Consider the following 23516-nt stretch of genomic DNA (forward strand, 5'->3'; position numbering starts at 1 on the left):
AAGGAGCTTTGGTGTCTAGTTCATTAATAGTTTTATTAATTCAGCTAGTCATCAGGTGCAATTCATCAACTGCACAACCCTTTGTGTTCTATTTTTGCTAAATGCTTCTTCTCTGGAATTTAAATTATGAAGAAAAAGTGGCTGACTAATCTGTATTTCTCAATTTATTCATGTTCAATGGAAAGCTATTCATCAGCGTAAACTCTGCTGTGAGTTCAAATCAAATTTAAGCCACCTGGGAGTAAACAAAATTGCTCTTCTTCTCTAGCACTTGGAAAAAGATAAAAATAACACATTTTCAAGGAAGTCAAGATACTAATATGTTTCACGGAAATAAAATGAGAGACTGTAAGACATCAGACATTTCCACTCTATCAGATGCTTTGTCCGTGCACTACCTGTTTCCAAAATATTTTTTTTTTTCTGTAGTTTTCTTTTCATCATATAATGCTGATTTCTTTTACACCTTACAGGTATAAAACAATCAGTTATGCATACTATCCTCCAAATATGCATAAAATTTACAAGATTATTGCATCCCTTTTGTGTGAAAATATTTGATATATAAATTGAATTAGTGGTCAAAACAAATTACTCATTCTTAGAATTGTATTAAGCATTAAAGTCCATATAAATCTGAAGTACAGTATTTACCTGCTTGGATTTTGCAGGTACTTAGTCTCCTAAAACCTTTCATATTAAACATATATCTAACAATGGAGTAGGAGGAAGGCTGATGTGAAATTGAAGGAGGCTCTTAAAGACAGTCCTTTAGAGATCACTCCCAATAATATTGGAAATAAACTTCACCTATTTTTGAGTTTCAAGGCAATATAAAGTTACATTTGGAACTGAAGATTTTTGATCCCTGCATACTTGTGTAAATAAGTTATTAGTTGGTTAAAAAACCAAGAAACATTGCAATGGAAAAGTGCACATCCTCATTCATTGATTCTTCATGAGGACTCAACAATATTTTGATTTAGCCAAAAAATCCATATATCTATCACTTATCACAGATAATCCTTAATTGTTAAACTGAATCTACATATATTTCCTTTACAGAGGAAGTAACCTATGGATACCTGAGCTATTGCATTACAGGGCTGCCCATAGACAACAGTAAAGTTTTGGCATATTTATCATGTCTGTTTAAAAGGTAGAATCCAAAAATCTGGAATATTTTATGGCAGGTACCTTTTATTTCTTCACATAGTATGTCAAAATATTAATTCAAAATTATTGTTACTAGTTATCAAAAGAAAAGGAACCATAAAAATAAAAGACCTGAAGTAAGAATAAAATCTTCTGACATGCTGAAAGCAGCAAATATTTTACCCCAGTGGACACACAGGTTGACTGTTCATTTATGAAGGAAAGGAATATTCAAGGATATATAAAAACATATTCAAGGATATATACTAATGATACAAACATATTACTGGAGATTTTGTCTACAAGGTGGGATATACTAAAGATTTTTTGTTATCTGTTTAGCTATTAGGAAATGGAATCTCCTTTGTGAATTGAATTTTTAGAAAAGTACTATGCATACAGTTTGGGATATCCTATAGTTAAAAGTTGATGTACTGAGTTTTTAAAAGATTGATTCATTAATGTTCTGTTTAGTCTTATTCCTCAGCTTATCTCCAGAAACTCTGAGGCTAGTATTTTTATTTCAGGGAGAGACAGATGAAGTCCAAATTCACTTTCTCCCAATGTAGCTTTAAGAGTTGCCGCTGTGTCAGCGATGGGGAGACGAAAATGTGCTGGAGACACAAGCTTGCAGGGAGTCTGCAGAAGCTGCACTGTAACTCAAGCATCAGTGTGAACTTGATGAGCAGATACTTCATGGTGCCTCACTGACCATTATCCCTAGAAGTGATGGTGGGTAGCTAATGGAGAAAATTTAATTTTTTCATTGAAACTGTGTTTTAAAAAACTTGTAGAATGCCTTGAAGTTTAAGAAATATTTATGTTAATAGGAGATGGTTCTATTATAAAATATTTTTGCAAAATATATGAAAATAAGCATTGTGTTTGTTAAAATAAATTTAAAGTGGTACATAATGATGTAATAAAATTGTATTTTGCAGTTATATTTTTATTCAATCATTCTATTAACATTGAAGCATTTACTGAATCATGAAGTCGACTTACTGGATCATGAAAATTAAAAGAGCTTTTATTACTGACTTGTTGTTTTTGAAAATCCAATATTCACTCTAATAGGTAGTACTGTTTAAAAGGTCGGTGTAATGAGCTACACTATGGTCTGCAGCAAAAATGATGTTTTCACAGCTGCTCTATGCCTGGAGTCAGTCATGTCCTTTATGATACCTTGCCTCTGCATGGGCTCTTATCCCTAACATTTGCCTTTTAAAATCTCTATAGAGATCTAACAGAAAAATCACAAGAACAGCATCTTTTGTGTTTCTCTTTCTCTGGAATACCAAAGCAGCAGTGTATCTTCCCATATTTAAAAAAGAAAGAAAGAAAAATGTTTTAATCTTTCATTTTCCAATATAAAGTTTTTAGCCAAAAGGGTATTTATTAAAAGAAAATAGATCTGTCACTCACTAATTCAATGACTAACTACATAAGCTTAAAACTTACCTTTCTATGAGTATCAGACAAAAGTGAAACAAACTGGAATTTTCAGTCCTCTTTCAGAAAAAAAGAAAAAATATATATATCCTATGAGCCTAGCAATTAAATCTAAAAAAGCTTATCTAGACTGAAGGGAAAGTAGATATGAAAGTAGAGGTGAGTAACTACAGTTTAATTCTTAGCTTATTTCCCTCTAAATTTTGACCAGAAGAAGTCAACTTGTCAGAAGTTTATTACAAAGAACAATGGTGACTTCTGGGAACTGATTTATCAAAAACAAACAAACAAACAAAAAAAACATGTGGGGAAGGGGACTGGTTCAAATATACAGATAGCTTCCCAAATGGAGGGGAGATTCTGCAAATACCAGTTGCTACCAGTTGACCCCTATATTCCTACTGCCATCAATGCATTCATGTCTGAGTCCTAATAGAGAAAAACCTATGAATACAAATAAAAGAAGAGGAACATTTATCATAATGGCAGATGAGTGAGATGGTTGTGCCTTCCACACACTACAATAATGAACCGGATAACAAATTTTAAATCAGCTCAACTATTTAAATCTACGTTACAATGTCCTAGGCAGAGACAATCCAGAGGAAATTCTGATCTATAGTGTGGTTCTCTGACCTGGGGCACTGTCCAACCTCCATGGCTATAGCTGCAGGAAATATCAGAAGAAAACTCCATGGCCTTGCCAGGAAAAGGTGCCACAGAGAATTTTTCAGGCTAGAAATCTCCAAAATGTATTATTTGTAATGCCCAGCTTTCAGTCCAAAATTAGGAGACCTGTTACAAAATAGGAAGGTATGACCCATACTGAAGATACACAATAGAAAGTGGTTCCAAGTAGATCCAGAGAGTGAATTTAGCTGACAAAGAATTCAGAGCAGCTGTAATAAACGTATTCAAATAAATATAGAAAAATATGTCCAAAGGTTAGAGAAAATGTTATCAATATACTTTTGTATCACAAAATTCAAGGAAGATCTTTTTCAAACCTGGCATTCGAATGTGACATAGAACTTAGAGGAAACTTTGGTGTATTGAGAATTCCAAAGAATGCTAGAGAATCCTTGGAGCATCACATGTGCTAGTGCATTTATCATAAGCAGGCAGAATAAGCAGGCAGAAGGGGTCACAATTCCTCTCCACAGTGACAGTGATGGATCCCAGAATCCGATCCCTAGCTGCTACTGCAAGGATCATGGGGAGATGTATAATTAGGTCTTTTCGCACCCACTTCTTTTGTCAAAATGGTCACCGAAAGCAAGTGTGAGATGCCTTTAAGTAGGCATATTTTATTGTGAAACTATTTAGATACTCTGGAAGATTTTCACCTACAACTAAATTATTTTTAAAAGTTAAAATCAGGTTTTGGAAATCATGGAAATCATGTTTTTTTCAATAACATAGCTAGAGTCACACATTTATTATTCCAAATACAAATACTACTTTAAGCACCCCCTCCTTTTTAAGTTTCCTTTATCAATAGTATATTATCACACTAATAGAAACTGTGGATGTGAAAATATTCATAAGAATAACTTAAAAATACTAAGTTTGAGGGTGCCTGGGTGGTTCAGTTTGTGGAGCATCCGACTCTTGAGCTCACGTTTGATCTCAGGGTCGGGAGTCCAAAAACAAAAAAAAAACAAACAAACAAACAAAAAAAAAACAGGAAACCAAGACTGGACACTAATTTAGGAACATCTCCACAGATACAGTACAGGTACCCTCAAGTTCACTTCCTAGATTTCATTCTAGTACCATTATATCTCAGTGCCTACTACATAGTAGGCACTTCACAAATATTTGTTGAATAAATACAGGGTCAGATGCCACAAAGAGCAGCAACATGTAAAGTCTTTCACTCCAGAAGTGAATAACTCCTTAGGGAGTTTTAACTATACTCCCTAAGTATAATGTACTTCCCTGCTTCTTAAACATGCACTTTAACCATCAATATATTTTTCTAACCCAGGAACACCAGACAGTAGAAAGGGCAGGAAGAGTCTTTTACTTAGGTGTGACAAGACACGATGTTATTATTTTTCTTGGGCAATACATCAAGTGACAAATACTCTAGCCTTATATTACCATGTAGTTCACAGAGATACTTTAAGAATAAGATGGTGTTTCAATCTTTGTAAAGAGTATTAAAATTAACACACCACTGTTATTAATAATATAAATATACAAGTATACAAATAAGCAGTTGAAATCTTACCTATTGGGTTATTTGAAAGCAACCTTGTTATCTGAATGATTTGTTACATCATCCATAATTCTGAGTCAACAAATCATGCCTTTGAGGGATTTGCCTTTCTAGTTCTGTTTACCTTTGATGGGGCTGGTTAGCCTATTCATGGCTGACTCTCTCTTTCAGCCTCATTTAATGCTGAACTGAGCTGGGAGACAGGAAGAAAAAATGGATATGGTAGATGTTGGGGCCTTTTCTAAGAGCATGTATTCTAGAGATGCAACAGCATTCTACTTCCTCATGATTAATTTCAATGACAGGCCTGCTGGGGAAATCTGGGCCAATCAACATCTAAAGTTGAGTACTAGTGAGTATGTGAAAAGAGGTAAACTGAGATTTATACAGCATCAATGACAAACCTTATCAGCTGGCAAGGACTTTCTGTATCTTACCAAGAAGATACTGGTGCATACTTATAAACAAAATTGTTAATTTAAATGAGACAAATGAGAGCACGGTCAAATTACCACTGTCACATAAATATCATTAGAGTCCCCCTTTTCCCTTGTAAATATAAAGCCATTCGTTGAAAAATAATTTTCTGACAAATAATTCACATTACAGAATGTAGTGTGGCCATTTTTCCATCTATATTTGGAATATAACGTCAGAATATGATTCCAGATGGCAGTTTTATATTAACATTTTATTATAATTAGATCTATTTGTGTTGGGGGAATTTAATGTGAAGTGAGGGATCTTACTCTTTAGTATATTCTGGTATTTTTTTTATCTTGTTAGGAATAGCACTTTTGAGATTCTTAGAAAAGAAATTAGAAAAAAAATATTATAAAAATTAAAGTTATAAAACACTATTAAAACAGACATTTTTTTTTAACTAAAGAGCAAGTAACTGCATTAAGGAAAGTGTAAATGACTTGCTTAGTCTAGCCCATAGGTAGTAAGATGTAGGGTCAGACACCCCACACAGGTTATCATATACTTTTATGATCATATCAAAACCAGTCATTCCTATTCCTAAAGAATAATGCCTCCAACTTTGCACATTCTTACGTTTACAAACATTGTCATTCATGTAGGAATGTTTTCCTTTATCTTAACATTCCCAAATAAAAACTGGCCTTAAGTTTTTTTTCCCCAATGGTATTTTTTTCACCATAGAAAACATTTTCGTATTTCAGAGGAGGATATCTGACACGTAAGGATACACAGAAAACAAAAAAGACTCACAGAGATACCTGCACTTGTGTCACGTAGCCTTCTCTCCTCATCCTTTAGGTAAATGCCTCTCACAGATCGCTAGACTGAAAGGTGAGTCAGGATAATTACACATAATAACATGTACTGAGCCTTGCGGTCTCACATGAGCAGTTAAACTGTGACTGTTAAATTTAAGATTGTCAGTATTCAACTCAGTACTTATAATAGTGTTGATAGCACTTACCATACTCAATTTGGGGGAAAATTCTTTCCAAACAGTAACAAAAATAACTGCCAGCCATATGTGTATGCATAGAAAATGAAGTCCTCTATTTAGAACTATATGCCTTAGCAGTAATTTGCTTTTGTTTGGCATTATTTACAAAATAAAGGAAATTTTCCTAATGTGTCAGAGGTGAGGTAAAAATTTTCACTCAGAAAAAGATTTGAACTTTTGGTTATAATAAATACATCAACAAAGGATATATATATATATATATATATATATATATATATATATATATATGTATATGTATTTTTTCCTTTTAGCTTTCTTTTCAAACAAAAGACTTGGAATTTAAAGAATTAGGTGAATTCTCTGACAGTTTTTAATTCTACTTATGTCCAAAAATAGAAGTGCAAGCAACTAATCATAAGTGCACATATACACAGATAACATTCATGATTATTTTATTTTATATTATTTTTATGTTGTAAATGTGTTTTGAGAGGGGGAGAAAGACAGAACACACATGAGCTGGGGAGGGAAGAGAGGAAATCCCAAGCAGGTTCTCCACTGAGAGCGCTGATATGGGGGTTGGGGGGTGGGTAGGCTTGGACTCAGGAACGGTGAGACCATGACCTGAGCTGAAATCAAGAGCAGACCTCTCAACCTGCTGAGCCACCCAGGCACCACACCCATGATAATTTTAAATAACATTGACAGGAAGATCACAAATGACACATAAATTATCAAAAGACAGCAATAAAAAAGTAATGCAATACTAGATTTACCTTCTAAACTTTTATATTAAACTTATTTTACTCTTTCTTTTGATTCAGAAATTAAACAGTGTAATAACTTTTCTTAAATACAGGCATGCTTGGTGATCACCAGTAAAATCATTTACGTCAGCAAAAATGAATGTTTGTAATTCTTTAGATCAGCAAAAATGAATGTTTGTAACCAATTACTTGGGAGAATATCTACCTTGGGATTACTTATCTTTAATATTATTAAATATGTTTTTGAAAATAACAGACAGTAGTGAGGATTAGAGCTCTTTAAGTTAGTGAAAGGGTTATATAACTTCTTTTTGACAATAAATACTTGATTTCTGTCTCAGTTTAGGAGAGTTAATGACCACTTGATGGAAGGAGTTGGATCATTACAACAATTATCAAAGTGTCCATGCCTCACCACTACTGACATGATCACCTAACCTTACCAAAACTTCAGTCCCTTTCTCTGTAGAACTGTGTGCAACTATTATCAGAAGGAAAATGTAAGATTTACAAATCACGTTGAAAAAAGCACCTGGCCTACCCATCGCTCTCAATGAATGGCAGCTTTTATTATATAGTCCATATCAAATCAGAAAAGAAAGCAACAACTTATCTAAATTTAAAAACCTAAGGAAAAATGACATTGTATAACCTATTGTCAAATACAGTTACCTTAAATAACACAATTTAGAATACCAAATCATTTTCTATAATAGGTATCCAATTGTAGATAGTGATGACCTATAATTTTTTAAACAATTTATCAAGATTGACTTATATACAAAAAGGTGTGCATATTTAATGCATACAATTTGATGAGTTTGGAGATAAATATGCTTTCATGAAACAAATACCACAATGTATGCCATAAACATATCCATCACCTCCCAAAGTTTCTCTCCACCCTTTTTCTTTGTGATGATTATAATGATAATTTGTGATAAGAACACAACATAAGATCTACCATGTCAGGAAATTTTTAAGTAGATGAAACAGTATTACTAATGATAGGCAGTATGTTGTACAGTAGGCTTTTGTAACATTGCTTTCTTATCTTTGAGTGTAGTGAAACACCTTGTGGTCCCTTACATCCAGGGCATAGGTTCATTATGACAGTAGTGAACCTCCTTAAACATAAAAAGAAGTTATTTTAATTTTTTTTAGTGTTTATTTATTTTTCAGAGAGAGAGAGACAGAGCATGAGTGGGAGAGGGGTAGCGAGACAGGGAGACACAGACTGAAGCAGACTCCAGGCTCTCAGCTGTCAGCACAGAGCCCAATGCAGGGCTCGAACCCACGCCATGAGATCCTGACCGAAGCCAAAGTCAGACACTCAACCGACTGAACCAGGCCCCCCAGAGATGTTATTTTTAATAGCAAGTTTCAATATCTTTTTTATTCTTTTGGCTGCAAAAGGAGTTACAGTATCTGTTAAACCTACAAACGGCTTGTTACTGTTCCAAGTATCCCTTCAAATGCAGTGCTGCAAACAATATTTGCTAAAGGACATTTTCTTTTCTTTGTTCCTCTGAGGAGCATGAATGGTTGTATTACTCGAAATACTTCTTACTCAAGATAGCAAAATACTTTGTATTAATCTTTATTTTTTTATTTTATTTATTTTTTTTAATTTTTTTTTCAATGTTTATTGATTTTTGGGACAGAGAGAGACAGAGCATGAACGGGGGAGGGGCAGAGAGAGAGGGAGACACAGAATCGGAAACAGGCTCCAGGCTCTGAGCCATCAGCCCAGAGCCTGACGCGGGGCTCGAACTCACGGACCGCGAGATCGTGACCTGGCTGAAGTCAGACGCTTAACCGACTGCGCCACCGAGGTGCCCCTGTATTAATCTTTAAATATTACAATGTAAATACAATGTTTTATTTAAACACCACTTATTTATGTAGTTATTTTTATATAAGTTTCTCTCAGTAGAAGGTTAAGAGACGTCAATGAGTTTTTATTTTCCTATTGATAATTTGGTGTAAGTCTAAACCATAGTTTAAGAAAGTAACAGCCTAGGTATTTAAAACACTGAAAAGCCTAGGCAGTTAAACCTTAAAAACCCAAATCACTCAGATTGTCCATAAAATTGTTCAGAACCAAGTGAAGAAAAAAGGCAGCACTTTGACCTATATATGAAAAATAAAATCAATTTTCAGACCTGTAAATAAATGAAAGAAGGATCCATGAAGGCAGAGAAAGATCCCAAATCTCAAGATATTGTGGCAGTCACATAATAAAAGTAATTGGAAAAGGTTATCTTGAGCAAAGGTTCTTTGCAGGCACATAAATCATACAAATAATTATCTCTGTGTGGTGACAGGGGCTTAGGAAGCCAGCTACTTTAGGAGTAGCCTCCAGAGATCCTCAACCATTTATGAGCCACACCATCATCTCTACAAAAGACAAACTCTAGTTGAGAAAACCATATAAGTGCTGTATTCAAAAAAAGAAATAAGCTGTGAATAGAAAAGTTAATATAATACGCCCTTGATATGAAATAAATATTTAATGTCTAGTTGTTACCAAAAATTGCTTGGGATTTCTTATTTATTCACTGAAGCACATTCTTATAAAGACAAATAGGCAAGCCCAGCATGTTTATTGGGTGGAAGCTTTTTTACACAGTTTGCCTGTCTGCTTCTTTTTTCTGCTCATTCATATAACTTACCCACATTGTGGCTACTGTGCTAGGTGTTTAGAATATAATAAGATTGAGTCCTTACCTTCACAAATCTTATACTCTAAAAAGGGACAGAGAAAAATCAATGGAAATAGAAAGCTGTTTCACACTGTGATGGATAATATAAAGGGAGCAACATACTTGGTCTCATCATGGAGTGCTTTTTGCATTCAAACTAGGATTTGAAGGATGAGCAAGAAATCACTAGGGGAGGTAAGTGAGGAGTGAAGTATTCAAGGAAGAGGATATAAATATGAAAGTCTAGGGAAGAAAGAGAGAGAATGACAAATTAAGGAAGCCTAGTAAATCTGGACTGGCAAAGGTGAAGAAGGCAAAGAGAGGAAGGAAAGGCAGAAAACCAAGGGGCTATATAATAAGTGACATTGTATGCTGGGATAATAAGCTTTGTGTTTCAGTACAAAGAAAGGCTGTTAAATGGTTTTACAAATGAAAGCGTTATGATGAAACTTGCAAATTAGAAAACTCTCACTGGTGGCTGTGTGGAAACAAATGGAAAAGTGGACAGGATAGCAAGATCAAAGGGAAAAAAATGAGTTAAGAGGCTATCCCACATTTCATGTAAAAAATGACAGTGGCCTAAATTAGGCTAATGTCAATGGGAATGGAAATGTATAAGTGACTGGAAATATACTTTAAAGGTGATTTAACAGGGCTTAACCACTAACTTTTTAAAAATTATGGCGTGAGCTTGCTGAGCATGTTTTGTTTTGTTCTATTTCGTTTCGTTTTGTTTTGTTTTTCCCCTTCCATGAGCTCTGCCTATTATACTGAGGGTTAAGTTTGAATGCTGTCTCAATTATAAATTTCAAGCCAGGAGATCCCTTTGTTGAACATTTTGAAAGGAGTTGTCATCTACTATCCGGTTCCTTTCATGCTTAAGAATATTCTTCTCTCTCTTATATCTAAGGTACCAGATATGGCAAAGTACAAATCAAAATGGGAAACGGCTAGTGCCAGGTGGAGACTGTGACCTGAACTGGAGGAGAGACTTCTCATTTCTGGTTTCTAGTGACATTTTTCTTCCCTCTCCTAATGGATCATTTCTCATCCTGTGGCCATGATGGGGCTATCCAGTCCCTAATGTCCCCTCCTTGTATTTTCCCCATTTCTTCCCCTTGACTCTATTAGTGAGAAGTTATAGCAAAGACTGTCTGGATACCAGATGAATTTCTAGATGGAGAGATTATGTGTCTAAAGAATACAAAACACTTATCTTGGAGTAGGTGTGGGTCATGAGGCAGGATTATATGCACAAAGGAAGACTAGAGTAACCCCAAGTCCCTACACTCACTTGGAAGAATGAAAACTAGGGGTCTAGAATTTTGTCCCTCTCCACCCTTCCCCACCCATAATCAAGTGGTCCAGGATTCTTATCATCTTCAGGGAATAAAGGACAGAAACACAAGAAAGAAATATGAAGTATCTGAGGGGTATGAGCACTTTGGTCAAATAAAAAAAATAAGAAGACAGAAAAAATAGACACTAGAAGAGCCTAAATTAGTAAGACAAAATGAAAAAAATATTAAAGGCACACTGAATGCCTTCAGGGAGATAAAAGAGAAAACTAGGTATGAAAAATGCTAGTGATAAAATACAGATTTCATAGATGGGCAGGATAGTAGAATGTATTTAATATAAAAAGAAACTATTACATTGGAAGATGAAATTGTGGACCTCAGAGTGAGATCAAAAGATAGGAATATTAAATGAAGAGGTAAGATATACTAGGATTTCTCAATGTCAATGCTACACATGGAATGGATAACTGTTGTGGTGGTGAGGGGGTTTCTTTTGCATTACAGGACACTTAGCAACATCTCTGATATCTACCCACTAAGACATCAGCTGTACTCAATTTGCAACAACCAAAAATCTTCAGATGTTTCCAAATATCTGCTGGAGGGCAAAATGGCCCAGTACAGTACCACTAAGATATATGGATAAGAGAAGTACAGATGTAAATAACTGTATCTTATGAGTACCAAAAAGAGAAAGAAATAAAAATGAGAAAATACAGAATTAAGGAATAAGAATTTTCTAGAATTAAAAAAATGTATAGACAGGGGCGCCTGGGTGGCGCAGTCGGTTAAGCGTCCGACTTCAGCCAGGTCACGATCTCGCGGTCCGTGAGTTCGAGCCCCGCGTCAGGCTCTGGGCTGATGGCTCAGAGCCTGGAGCCTGTTTCCGATTCTGTGTCTCCCTCTCTCTCTGCCCCTCCCCCGTTCATGCTCTGTCTCACTCTGTCCCAAAAATAAATAAACGTTGAAAAAAAAAATTTAAAAAAAAAATGTATAGACATGATGGAAACCATTCATGGACTATCAAATAATAAAAGAGATTTTTAAAAAAATCCATACTTGGTCAATTGTGGTTAAATTTTGAAATATCTAACCAAATTTTAAATTATAAATGCTATCAACAAGTAAAAGATCATTTTTAAAAATGGCAACAATTAGGCATCATCTATATCAACAACAGCAATGGATGCAAGAAGACAGTAAAGTATTTTCAGCATTGATGGAAAAGACCTTCGAGTTAGAAATGTTATTTTTAGCCAAAAAAAAAAAATTAAATTTGAGGCCAAAACATAGATGTGCTATGTTATAAAATTCTTACAAGAAGTACACAAAAGAGATCTTTTGACATAACTCTTACCTTACAGGATATTACCAGTATCAAGAGCAATAAATCCAAGACATAGCAATGAGATATGGGAAACAGGGGAGTAAAAGTGTTATTAAGTTTGCTCTTGTCTAAATGAGCAAGACTAACAATAAAGTATATCCCTAAAATACAGAATGAAGATCTCAAATTATACCAACATGGTGCATGTATATGGCATAGGAAAAGGAGAATTTTGAGGAAAAGGGTTTGAACAGAGAGGTAAGAGCATATGAAGATTTTTTGTCTGGGATATAATAATAACATATTTATTGTGGGTTTACTGCATGCGAGACACTTTTCAAAATGCTTTACATGTATTTATTTAATCCTCACTAAATTACAATAAAATAGTTTCTCTTATTATTGTACATGTAAAAATGAGAATCCTGAAGACGCCAAGAGAGGTTGATTAACATGGCCAGAGTCACAAGGTTAGGGTTCAACACAGGCAGTCTGAGGAGCCTACATTCCTCTGCAGTGAACAGAGAGACAACTAGAAGATATTACTGCTAATCAGATTGAGACAGTGATTGGAAAAATAAGCACGCATTTTAGCTCAAGCTGGCAAAATCAAATTTTAAAAATAAGAGTGGTAAAAAGAAAAGAAAAAGCATGGTAAATATAGAAAATAAGGAGTATCAAAAAATAACATATGATAGTATTTCAAATAAATATTAATAGACTAAATTAACTAATTAGAAGATAAAGACTTTACAATTAGCTTTAAAAACCAAATCTTGATTTACCAATACATTGTTTATACCATATGCATTTAGGTTAATAAAGGCTATGGAATATTTGAAAATAATAATAATATATATATATATAACACATATAATAAATTATATGTATAATTTATAATTTATATATAAATTTATTTTATATATTTATATATTATATATATACACACCAAATGGAATCTATTTTATTTCAGGTAAACAGAAAATTACATTTTATTTCAGGTAAACAGAAAATTAAGGCAAAAGGCAGACTTAAGACACAAGGATGGATGTACATACTGGTAAAAGAAACAATAAGTCAGGAAGAAAAAAGTATATACTTTAAGCTAAAAAGTAATTATCATTTTTAAAAAGTCAACATTATCTGCAATATTATCTCTCTTTCCTCTCTGACTTCTTTTCTTACCACTCTTTCCCCTTAGCCAGTCTGCTTGAGCCACACTAGCTCAAATAAATATGAATTTCTAGGTAAAATGGATACATTTCCGGCTGGGTGCTTTTACCGGCAAAGATGAACAAACTCTTTAAAGTAATACTTTAAACTGTTCCAGAAGTTTAGAAGAGAGAAAAAAAAAGCACTTATTCTTTAAATGATGGTATTATAAAATTGACACCAAAATTAGAAAAAAGACAGAAATAAATCATCAACCATTTATTTATGAACTGAGATATTTAAAATCTAAATGAAAGAATGACTCACTTGAGTACAATGTATTTTAAGAATTATATTATAGTGATGTCTGTTTTATCCCAGAAATGCAAGCATAACCCAAACTTAGGTTACCTATAAATGTAAATATTTGCATTCCTGAGTCAAAGGATACAAATTACACCATCATTTCATTTGTGCAGAAAAGAAAGGATTCTGTTAAATTGAAGTATATTCAGGATTAAAAAGAAAATTAAAAATCTAGGTCAGCATTAAACTTCTTTAACTTGATAAAGATTATTGCTAAAAAGCTAAGTAGATACCATATTCAATGAATACGTTTTAGAAATAGTCTTTCTAAGATCAATAACAACCAAAGGATTGTCCTCTATCATCACTTTTGTTTAGCACAGAATTCAAGGTCCTAGATAATGCAGTGTAAGTCAAGGGGGAAAAATATCAAATAATTTGGGAACTAAGAGACAAAATGGTAACATTTATTAACTTATATGATTATTTATATAGGCAATTCAAGATGTCCACCTTATTGTTATAGGAGGTATTATAGAAGGACATCCGACTAAAGAAGGTTGTTTAATGTACTATCATTCTATACATGAGCAATTAACAACCAGAAAATACAAAGCACCATTTATAATATCAAGTGAAACAATGGGAAATCTTTTTTAGGGAATTAACCTAATAGAGAATAAGAACTGCATACATGGAAGTTTAAAACTCCATTAAATAACATAAAAATAACTTACTAAATATAGAGAAATTGTATATTCATATATGAAAAGATTTAACATTGTAAAGACCTCAGTTCTCCTTAAATCTATTTATAAATTTAATACACTCTAATCTAAAACTTTAGGAAGATTCATAAACATTATTCAATTAAAATTAAAAGAAGATCCTGTATAAAAGTTATGAAATAAAAAGCATAAGCAGGGAAAACTAATCTTTCCAGATACTAAAGCATATTTAAGCCATAGTAATTAATATAGAATTATACTCTTGTAGTTACTGTCAAATAGAATACCATAATTGATGCCCTATAAACATACAATGTATATATGCAAAAGATGAGCTGTTTAATAAATAGTTCCATTACATAGTAAAAAAAAAATTCAGGCTATATTCTAATTTAACTTCGAAAGGATAAAATATCAAAATGTGAAAGGGAAACTTACAATGATAACAGAAAATAAGACAATATTATTGAAACCCTGAGGTAGGAAAACTTTCTTAAATACTACAAAAGAAAAAATGTATTTACTGAGTCAAAATTATAGATTTCTTAATCAAAAGTATCCTAGAAAATTTTAAAAGAAGAGGCGCTTGGGTGGATCAGCCAGTTAAGCATCCAACTCTTGATTTCAGCGAGTTCAAGCCCCATATCAGGCCCTGCACTAATAGCATAGAGCCTGCTTGAGATTCTCTTTCTCTCCCTCTCTCTCTGCCCCCCACCCCACTTGTGTTCTCTCTCTCTCTTTCTCTCTCTCTCCCTCTCTCTCTTCCTCTCTCTCTCTCTGAAAGTAATACATAAAACAATTTAAAAAATAAAAAAAACTTATAATAAAAGAAAAATATAAATGGATAAATTAAAGATATGGGAGAATATATCTGGAATGTCTACAATTTAAGTGGATTGGTGACTCTTTCAAATCCTCTGGAAAATCTAGGAAATGAAATAGAAGCTAAGTTAATTAGCAATGACAATACAACAACAGATGCCAAGACCTCACTATTTATCAGCAATGCCTCTAAGTGTTTTGTATCTATTTATATACTTAATAATATTAATGGAAAATTCACAGAAGGGGAAAACAAAGCGACAAATATATATTTTGAAGAGATATTCAAACACACCAGAAAGTAGACAAATGCAAATTTAAACTACCAGTTTCTACTTTATACACATAAACCTGGCTAAAAATGCAAAGTAGAAAAATATTAAATTCTGGGTATGGTATAGATGTTGTGGGGACTCATGCAGTGCAAACAGGACTGTAAATTGGTACAGCCATCCTAGAAACAATTTGGCAATACTTCAGGAAAGTCCATTCCCAGGCCTATTATACTGTGAAGTATGAACACAGCAGCTAGATAATACAATATAATTGGTTAAAAACACAGGTTCTCAACCAAACTCCTTGCATTCATATACTATATTTTTCATAGATTGGCTTTTGAGGTTGGGCAAGCTTCTTAATATATTGGTGTCTTAATCTCTTTGTGTCCATTCTAAATGGAAAACGGAAATAATAATGGTGATGATAATAATAATAATAATAATAATAATAATAATAATAATTGACTGTTGGGATTGTTATAGGTTTTAAGTATGACAACTTCTCAGGTCAGATCCTAGCACACAGTAAATTCTCAGTTTGTGACCATCACTTTATACATTAGCATGAGTACCTATAAGGATTGGGGTTGAGGATAAGGGAAGAATAAGGGAATGAGGAAAGGGGGTGAAAAACAAACCACAAGAATAACAAGAATTATCTTCCATGGGCAGAATGATGATAACAGTTCATGAACTGGGACTATGATCAAATCATATTTATGATCTTTTGTGCACCTGAAGTATTTGAGTGAAAAATAAAAAGGAAAAGAGAATTGCATACCTCTGAAGGTTCAAACTGGTGAGTGACTGAGGAAACTCTTAATGTTTTAAAAATATATCCTTCTATGAAGTGTTTATGATAAAATTACTAAACCTGAATTAGGAATCATTTGAAAGAGAGAGCTAATATGGGCCAAAAAAAAGTGCTGTTGCAGCTTTTTAGTTTATTCATTTGTTTCTATGCCTTTCCTCAAGGACTCAGAGTCAGCCGTATCTAGGGCCAGTATGAAAAGACAAAAGGAAAAAGGGGGAGATGAAAACTGAAAGAGTAAGCAGACAAAGAGAGGACACACAAAACCTTTGTGAGGTTATTTATTTTTTTTTTAGGGAAAAAATTGTCAGAGAAAAAAAATTAAGGTCTCATTTTACTATAAATAAACTAGTAAGCCAACAATGAAATGCATGATCATATTAACAGATTGATAAATTGTAAACAGCAAAGGGGAGATAACTATTATAATTGTGCTCCCACTGAGGGTTTCATAAAGAAATATAATTATTTTTCACTCACATGAAATAACTCTGAGTATCTTCAAATATTTTTCATTCACACTTTAATGTGTGACGTTCATGTGTACGTTACTTTGGAATCTCCCTTAGAACTAAAGATATTATTCTACTATTTAAGGAATGACTCATAAGGTAGGATAAGAATGATTCCAAAACCTTTTAATAAGGAGAGGATTTGCTGGTTTCAATGAAAAAGAAACCTTAGAATGCACTCACCTAGACACTAGAATTTCAAGATGAGAATTAGGATGCATCTAGTGTGAATTCCTAGCCCCTCATCAGCTCATGGAGCACAGTGTACGTTTTGGGAAATGTTCGCTAAACATTGATAGTAACTCTGTATGCAAATAAAAAGCACTGGGTTATATGGTAGAATTATGCCCATCCTTTCCCCCAGTTTCTTTCCCATTCTCCTTGCTGTGTTCACTTTCCTTACCCTGGCTTTTAAAAGGACTAATGTATAGGGGCAAGGCCAGGAATTTCTCTTCAGTCAGTCAAAGTGATAAATGGGAGGTTTTCTGAGGATCACATAAAAGAATGCACAGGAGACTCGTAGCATCCTACCTGACATAGAGCAGATGCTTTGCAATTTGATATAGCTCTTTTCATTCCTCTTTATTTATCACCCTGAAAGGCAGGAAAACTTAAAGTGCATATAATAAACATCTATAACCACAGCACCATTGTGAAATTGGTGGGCTCATTCAAGAGAGTGTATTAAAGGGGTGCCTGCGTGGCTCAGTTGGTTGTGTCCGACTTGGGCTCAGGTCATGATCTCATGGCTCGTGAGTTCAAGCCCTGCATCTGGCTCTGTGCTGACAGTTCCGAGCTTGCAGCCTGCTTAGATTTTGTGTCTTTCTCTTTCTTCCTCTCCCCTGCTCATGCTCTGTCACTCTCAAAAATAAACATTAAAACAAAATTAAAATTAAAAGATTGTATATAAAAGCAGAGAGCATGTTTCCTGAGATAAGGAGACATATTTTTAGAAATAGATTGAAAGTGGTAAAAACATATATATTTAAAAAAAAAATTTCTACTAGCTTTTATTGTAACACCATTACCAGAACAGCATTGAAGATGTTTTTATTGTTAATCTTTACATAATTAAAAAAATGTTTTCTGGGGTGCCTGGGTGGCTCAGTCAGTTGGGTGCCCGACTTCAGCTTGGGTCATGATCTCGGGGTTGGTCGGTTTGAGTCCTGCGTCGGGTTCTGTGTTGACAGCTCAGAACCTGGAGCCTGCTTTGAATTCTGTGTCTCCCCTTTCTCTGCCCCCCCCCATCCTGCGTGCACTCTGTCTCTGTCTCTCAAAAATGAATAAACATTAATTTTTTTAAATAAATAAATAAAAATGTTTTCTATATGAGATCCTACTACTTGTTTCTGAACTCCGATTTACTACAATTTACTGTGTTTAATAAAAGAACACAGAGAATGGTTTTCCAACTGTCAGCAAATAATTCAGACTAAAATTAAAAAGAAAAGCCAATGAATGTGTGAAGCAATAATTTTGACGATATTTTCCAGTTTGGAATAATGCATAATCTTCCCTTACAATAGGAAATTTACTTTATGTTTTAAGGAGTCTTGTGACTTCTGAAGGAAAAGAGACAGAGAAAGAGAAATGGCATTTCACAAATTCCCTCCTTTGTGGTAAGCCGTATGCAAGGCATTTCATATATATTTATTAATTATCTCAGTTAATTCTCATAGAAACTTTATGGAATGGTTCTATTTGAGTTTTACAAACACCTCAGGGCAATCTGATAACCTGCCTAAGGTTAGATAGCTAATATGTTCAAGACAACAGTTAGAACACAATCGAATTTGACTAAAACTCATGCTTTAAAAATGCCAGTTGTCATCTTTTCATATCTGCATTGCAGATTCTAATTAACGTTTTCACAGGAATTCACTGTATACCTGGGAACTTCCTTTCCTTGTTTTCCTCGTGGAATCTACATATGTGGGTTATGACCTAACTCACTTCCTGTGAAGCATCATGACATTTTATCAGAATAGATGCAAGAGTAGGTAATAAATCCTGCTATGTCTGTTCACTGTGTGTGCGTGCGTGGGGGGCAAGTGTTTATTAAAATGGTGTCTGTATAAAAGGGTGAGAATTTCCATCGGAATTACTACCAGATCCTTTTATTTGTCAACTTTTGAACACTATGTCTGCAAACTAATGACTCAGGATTTTAAGGTAGTGGTAACCATTTCATTTGTATATGAGAACACGCACAATGGTAGGAGACAGTTATGTTCAAGTAAAGAATAGCCCTTGTTAGTGACAGGGATATGTGAGTGAGGCATCCAAACTTAAACCAACTTTTCAATACAATCCAGATAATCAGAAAAGTTAAGCATAACTAAATTCAGCCCAAAAGTCAATTATTTTTTTGCAATTGACCTACATGCAAGGTAGCCTTAGGATTCTCTGCATAATTTGAGACCTCAAAGATATATGATCAATCTTTTTGCTTTTAATTTATTGGTCTATAGATTAAACATTTTGCAATCTTGTTTACTCAGGTCCAATTTTCTCATTGGATTTCAGTTCTTAACTGACTAAAAGAAAAAGTAAGCAGAAAGCATTTTATCACATTAATGCAACACTTGCAATTTGATTTAACAATATGATAGATGAAAGGATGAGGTTATTATATTACATTGCATTTATCATCTTTTACAAATCCTCGCCTAAACAAAATTTACACTGAGCCATTTCCAGTGAGGTTTCTAAAATGACTAGCCTTGCCAAGATAGGTTTTTGGTTCATAAATAACATTGGTAGAAAAAATAAAATCACTAAATGCTATAAAAACGCAGTATTGGGAATCACTGAAGTGTGGAACATTAAATACACTACTCAAAATGGTATCTTCAAGTGTGCAAATCATTTGTGTGTATGACAATACCCAGCCTATTGTGGTAGGATACAGACAATTGACTTTTCAGATTATTTTAATATCTAAGGAAGACCATTACTCAAGAAAATTCTCAGCTACTGGCATCCATGTTAAATAACTCCATAATTAGAAAACCCCACTGACTTCTTGCTGTATTCAAGAATCTCCATTATTAATGTTCCTAACAGCAATGATAGCCCTCATCCCATACAAAAAATAAAACATATTCTGTTTTTCTAGTGACCAATGCAAGTAACATACTAATATGTTTGATTCAATTTATATAACTTTCTACCGGTTAGTGATTCATAAATGTTCATTTTAAAATTGTTCTTAATTTGATTGTCATATTTGTAAATCTCTCTTTCATGGCAGAAAATGGTGTGTTTTTCTACATCTTGGTCTCTCCCATAGTATGCAGCACAGTACCCTGGGTGAAATACATATATGCATTCCATTATTGAATGGATGAGTCAGTTCTTTCAATCCAACAGTATCACACAGCTTTTGGGTTTTATGCCATTTATCAAGGGTTTATATTTCACCGATATTACTTACTTAATTCTCTAATCACTGCTTAGACATCTTCAGGATCTTGATTTTGTATTCTAACGGGAGCTTCTAATATACCATAAAGTAGATATTTGCACAGAGACTTCCCACAAAAAGTAAATTAAGGGTCTAGGGCTTGATTCCTCAAATCCCCTCCAGTTTTAACCTGTAGTGAGCACCAAATTCTTCACAGTCACTAAAATTATTTTTCCAAAAGACCCAGCAAAGGAAGTTGTTACACTTCCCTCCAATACTGAAGCTCCTCTCCATCCTGTGCTTTGTGTGTAATGGGATAGGACGAGGGAGAGAAGAAGTCCTCTGCTTTAGAAAGATATTCCTCCATTTTCATGGACCATTCTTCTGCATCTCCATGAACTGGTATTGTAGGTGACCCTGGGATTTCATCTCTCACTTGTATTATGGCATAAGTCTTCCAACTGATCTTTCCTGGCTCTCCTATGTATGATTTACAATATGGCAAAAAATTATCTTCCTAAAATGTGGTTGCATAATTCTCGTCTTAAAAACAAAAAACAAAAAACAAAAAAATCTTACGCAAAGGCTTTCTTTTTTAGTGAATCAATATTAAACTCCTTGGTCTGACTTTGAGAGATCTCTATAATAGAGCTCCAATATATCTCCAAATATCTTCACTACTCTGTTTCTTCTCATCTCATATATCCACGTTTTCCAGTATTATTTACCATTATTTGGGAATCCTATGGAACTTTCAACTAAAATTCATTTATGTAGTTTGTCCCAACAGGAAAGCTACTAAACCTTCTTTTCTTGATTCTGCTTATATCCATTAACTTTATGAATATGTATTAAGTCAAATATCTTAGCTGACATGATTGAGATTGTATTCAGGTGGTTAATTGGAAATGTTTATTAAAATAAAACTCATAAAATCATGATTCAAGCACATCTTAAACATTCCATTTAATTTCAGAGTCTATATGTCTACATTCACTTCAGAATCTTTTGATGTACAGCCAAAACTTATTTTTGAATGAGGTTTTTGAGTTGTCTCTGCATAAACACCACCCATAATATATCTTTGTAAGAGTTCCAGTTTAATGTTTTTTAAATGTTTATTTATTTTTGAAAGAGAGAGACAGAGTGTAAGCAGAGGAGGAGCAGAGAAGAGAGGGAGACAGAATCTGAAGCAGGCTCCAGGCTCTGAGCTGTCAGACAAAGCCCTATGTGGGGCTCAAACTCACGAACTGTGAGATCATGACCTGAGCTGAAGTCAGACGCCCAAACGACTGAGCCATCCAGGCGCCCCAAAGAGTTCCAGTTTAATGAGGAGTGATAAATTACTTGTAATGTAATCTGAATGTAGAATCCTTCAAATTTTTGGTGATCTTCTCCCAATCCTTTATAGTTGTCATGCCTACACCTAACTTAGAGCATCCTTAAAATATTAACCTTTTTTTTTTTTTTACTTTCCAAGGCATTCATTAGTTTTCTTATAAATAATTAGTTCTTGCACACAATTTTTAAAAATTTTATATAGTATTTAGAAAAAGTCATATATTCTCACAAGCAAAACTGTCATTTAGAATTTTTAGAATAATGCAGCTGATTTTGGAAAGCATATATCTCTATAGGTGCAAGCCTCTTTGTATTGGAGGGTATGCTTATTCAAAGAATGAAGACAGAAAGTTCATCATAAGTAAACAGCAGGTGGATTAAATTTTATACTACTATATGTGAGGAAATTGTGACAGGCACTGTAAATATAACAACTCTGTTGGTCATCTATTGCTGCCAAATATACAACCTAACAACTTAGACTCTTCTAACAGACTAACTGTATTTATTCACTTTGTTGTTCACAATTTAAAATGGTCTTGCCTGAGGTCGTTCAGGCTGCTGCAATGATCTGCTGGTAGAAGACAGCTGGATGGTCTTACCAGATCTCATTCAAACATGTGTGGAGTTTGTACTGATGTGTTCTCTCTTCATGAGTATTTAACTCTCAAGGAAGCTAACCCTGTTTTTTTCACATGGGGGTCTCAGTGTAAAAAGAGTCAAGAGTGGATATTGTAATACCTTTAAAGGCTTATGACTATAATCTCTGTAGAATTTTATAAGTTAAACCAAGTCATAAATCCAACCCAGATTCATTGGGTTAGAGAAATAGAAGTATTATTATATCATATATTATACTATATACAATATTAATTATATTATATATGATTATATATTTTATATAGAAGTATATATAAAATATATAAAAGAGGTAATTGTTATTAATATATAATATAGTATCATATATAATTATATATTTTTATTTATAATTGAGGTATGTATAAAATATATAAAAGAGACAGCTGCTATTATATGTGTGTATATATATATATTTCTTTTTTTAAGAAGAGGCAGAATTTAGGGCACTATAAGAATAAATAGCAGGAGTATCTCCTTAGACCAGTGGGGAATCAGAAAATTTTCTTATTGAAAAGGAAAATATACTGAGACTTCAGGAATGAGTAAATAAAGAAATGTAAGGGGGGGTCTTCTGAGTTCAAGGAACAACAGGGTATGAACAAAAGTCTGGAAGCAAAACAGAGCATGGAAGAGAGAGGAAGAAAATGTTTACTTTGAAAAACAGATATTTCTGATAGAAATAAATATCAAAATGCCATTCAACCAAGATGCACTAGAGTGTCCACAGTGCTTATAGTGGTGGTTAGCTAACCAGTTATTGTTATTATGAATTATTTAGTGGGTAACAAAATACTAGGTTAAGATTCACAAAACAGCTTAAACCATTATCTACCCTAGGTGAGGTCTGTAATACATATTTCATTATAACTGAAGCAATTTTTGTGAATTTGAGAAGAAAGGTAATTTCTTATTAAAGATAGGCTTTATAAAAATATCAAGTAATGATCACCCTTAGGTTGTTAAGTCAGCTTTTGTTTTTATTTTTGAATAGGCAGATATGTACTCGAAAAAGAAATGGATATTTCTAGAATGTCTCATTGGGAAAATACAGCTCATGTAATTGCCTGTGAGGTTACTGTGTAAACACCCTGTATTAGTTTCTTATGGCTGCTGTAACAAATTACCACAACCTGGCAACTTAATGCA

At 33.8% G+C, this 23516-nt stretch overlaps 1 protein-coding gene across 45 annotated transcripts in view; it reads right to left on the reverse strand.

Annotated features, from left to right (window-relative positions):
* Nucleotides 1–23516, reverse strand: part of PTPRD (protein tyrosine phosphatase receptor type D) — a 2239943-nt gene that overhangs the window by 1786610 nt on the left and 429817 nt on the right. Inside the window, exon 1 of one of the 45 annotated variants that reach the window (XM_045470158.1) lies at nucleotides 6076–6093. The exons of the other annotated variants lie outside the window; for them this stretch is intronic. The gene's annotated coding sequence lies outside the window, so the exon portion shown is untranslated. Of the gene's footprint in view, nucleotides 1–6075; nucleotides 6094–23516 lie in introns of those variants that run through there. 45 annotated transcript variants of the gene reach the window in all.

The sequence above is a fragment of the Leopardus geoffroyi genome, chromosome D4 (genome assembly GCF_018350155.1).
Source record: "Leopardus geoffroyi isolate Oge1 chromosome D4, O.geoffroyi_Oge1_pat1.0, whole genome shotgun sequence".
Classification (NCBI taxonomy): Eukaryota; Metazoa; Chordata; class Mammalia; order Carnivora; family Felidae; genus Leopardus; species Leopardus geoffroyi.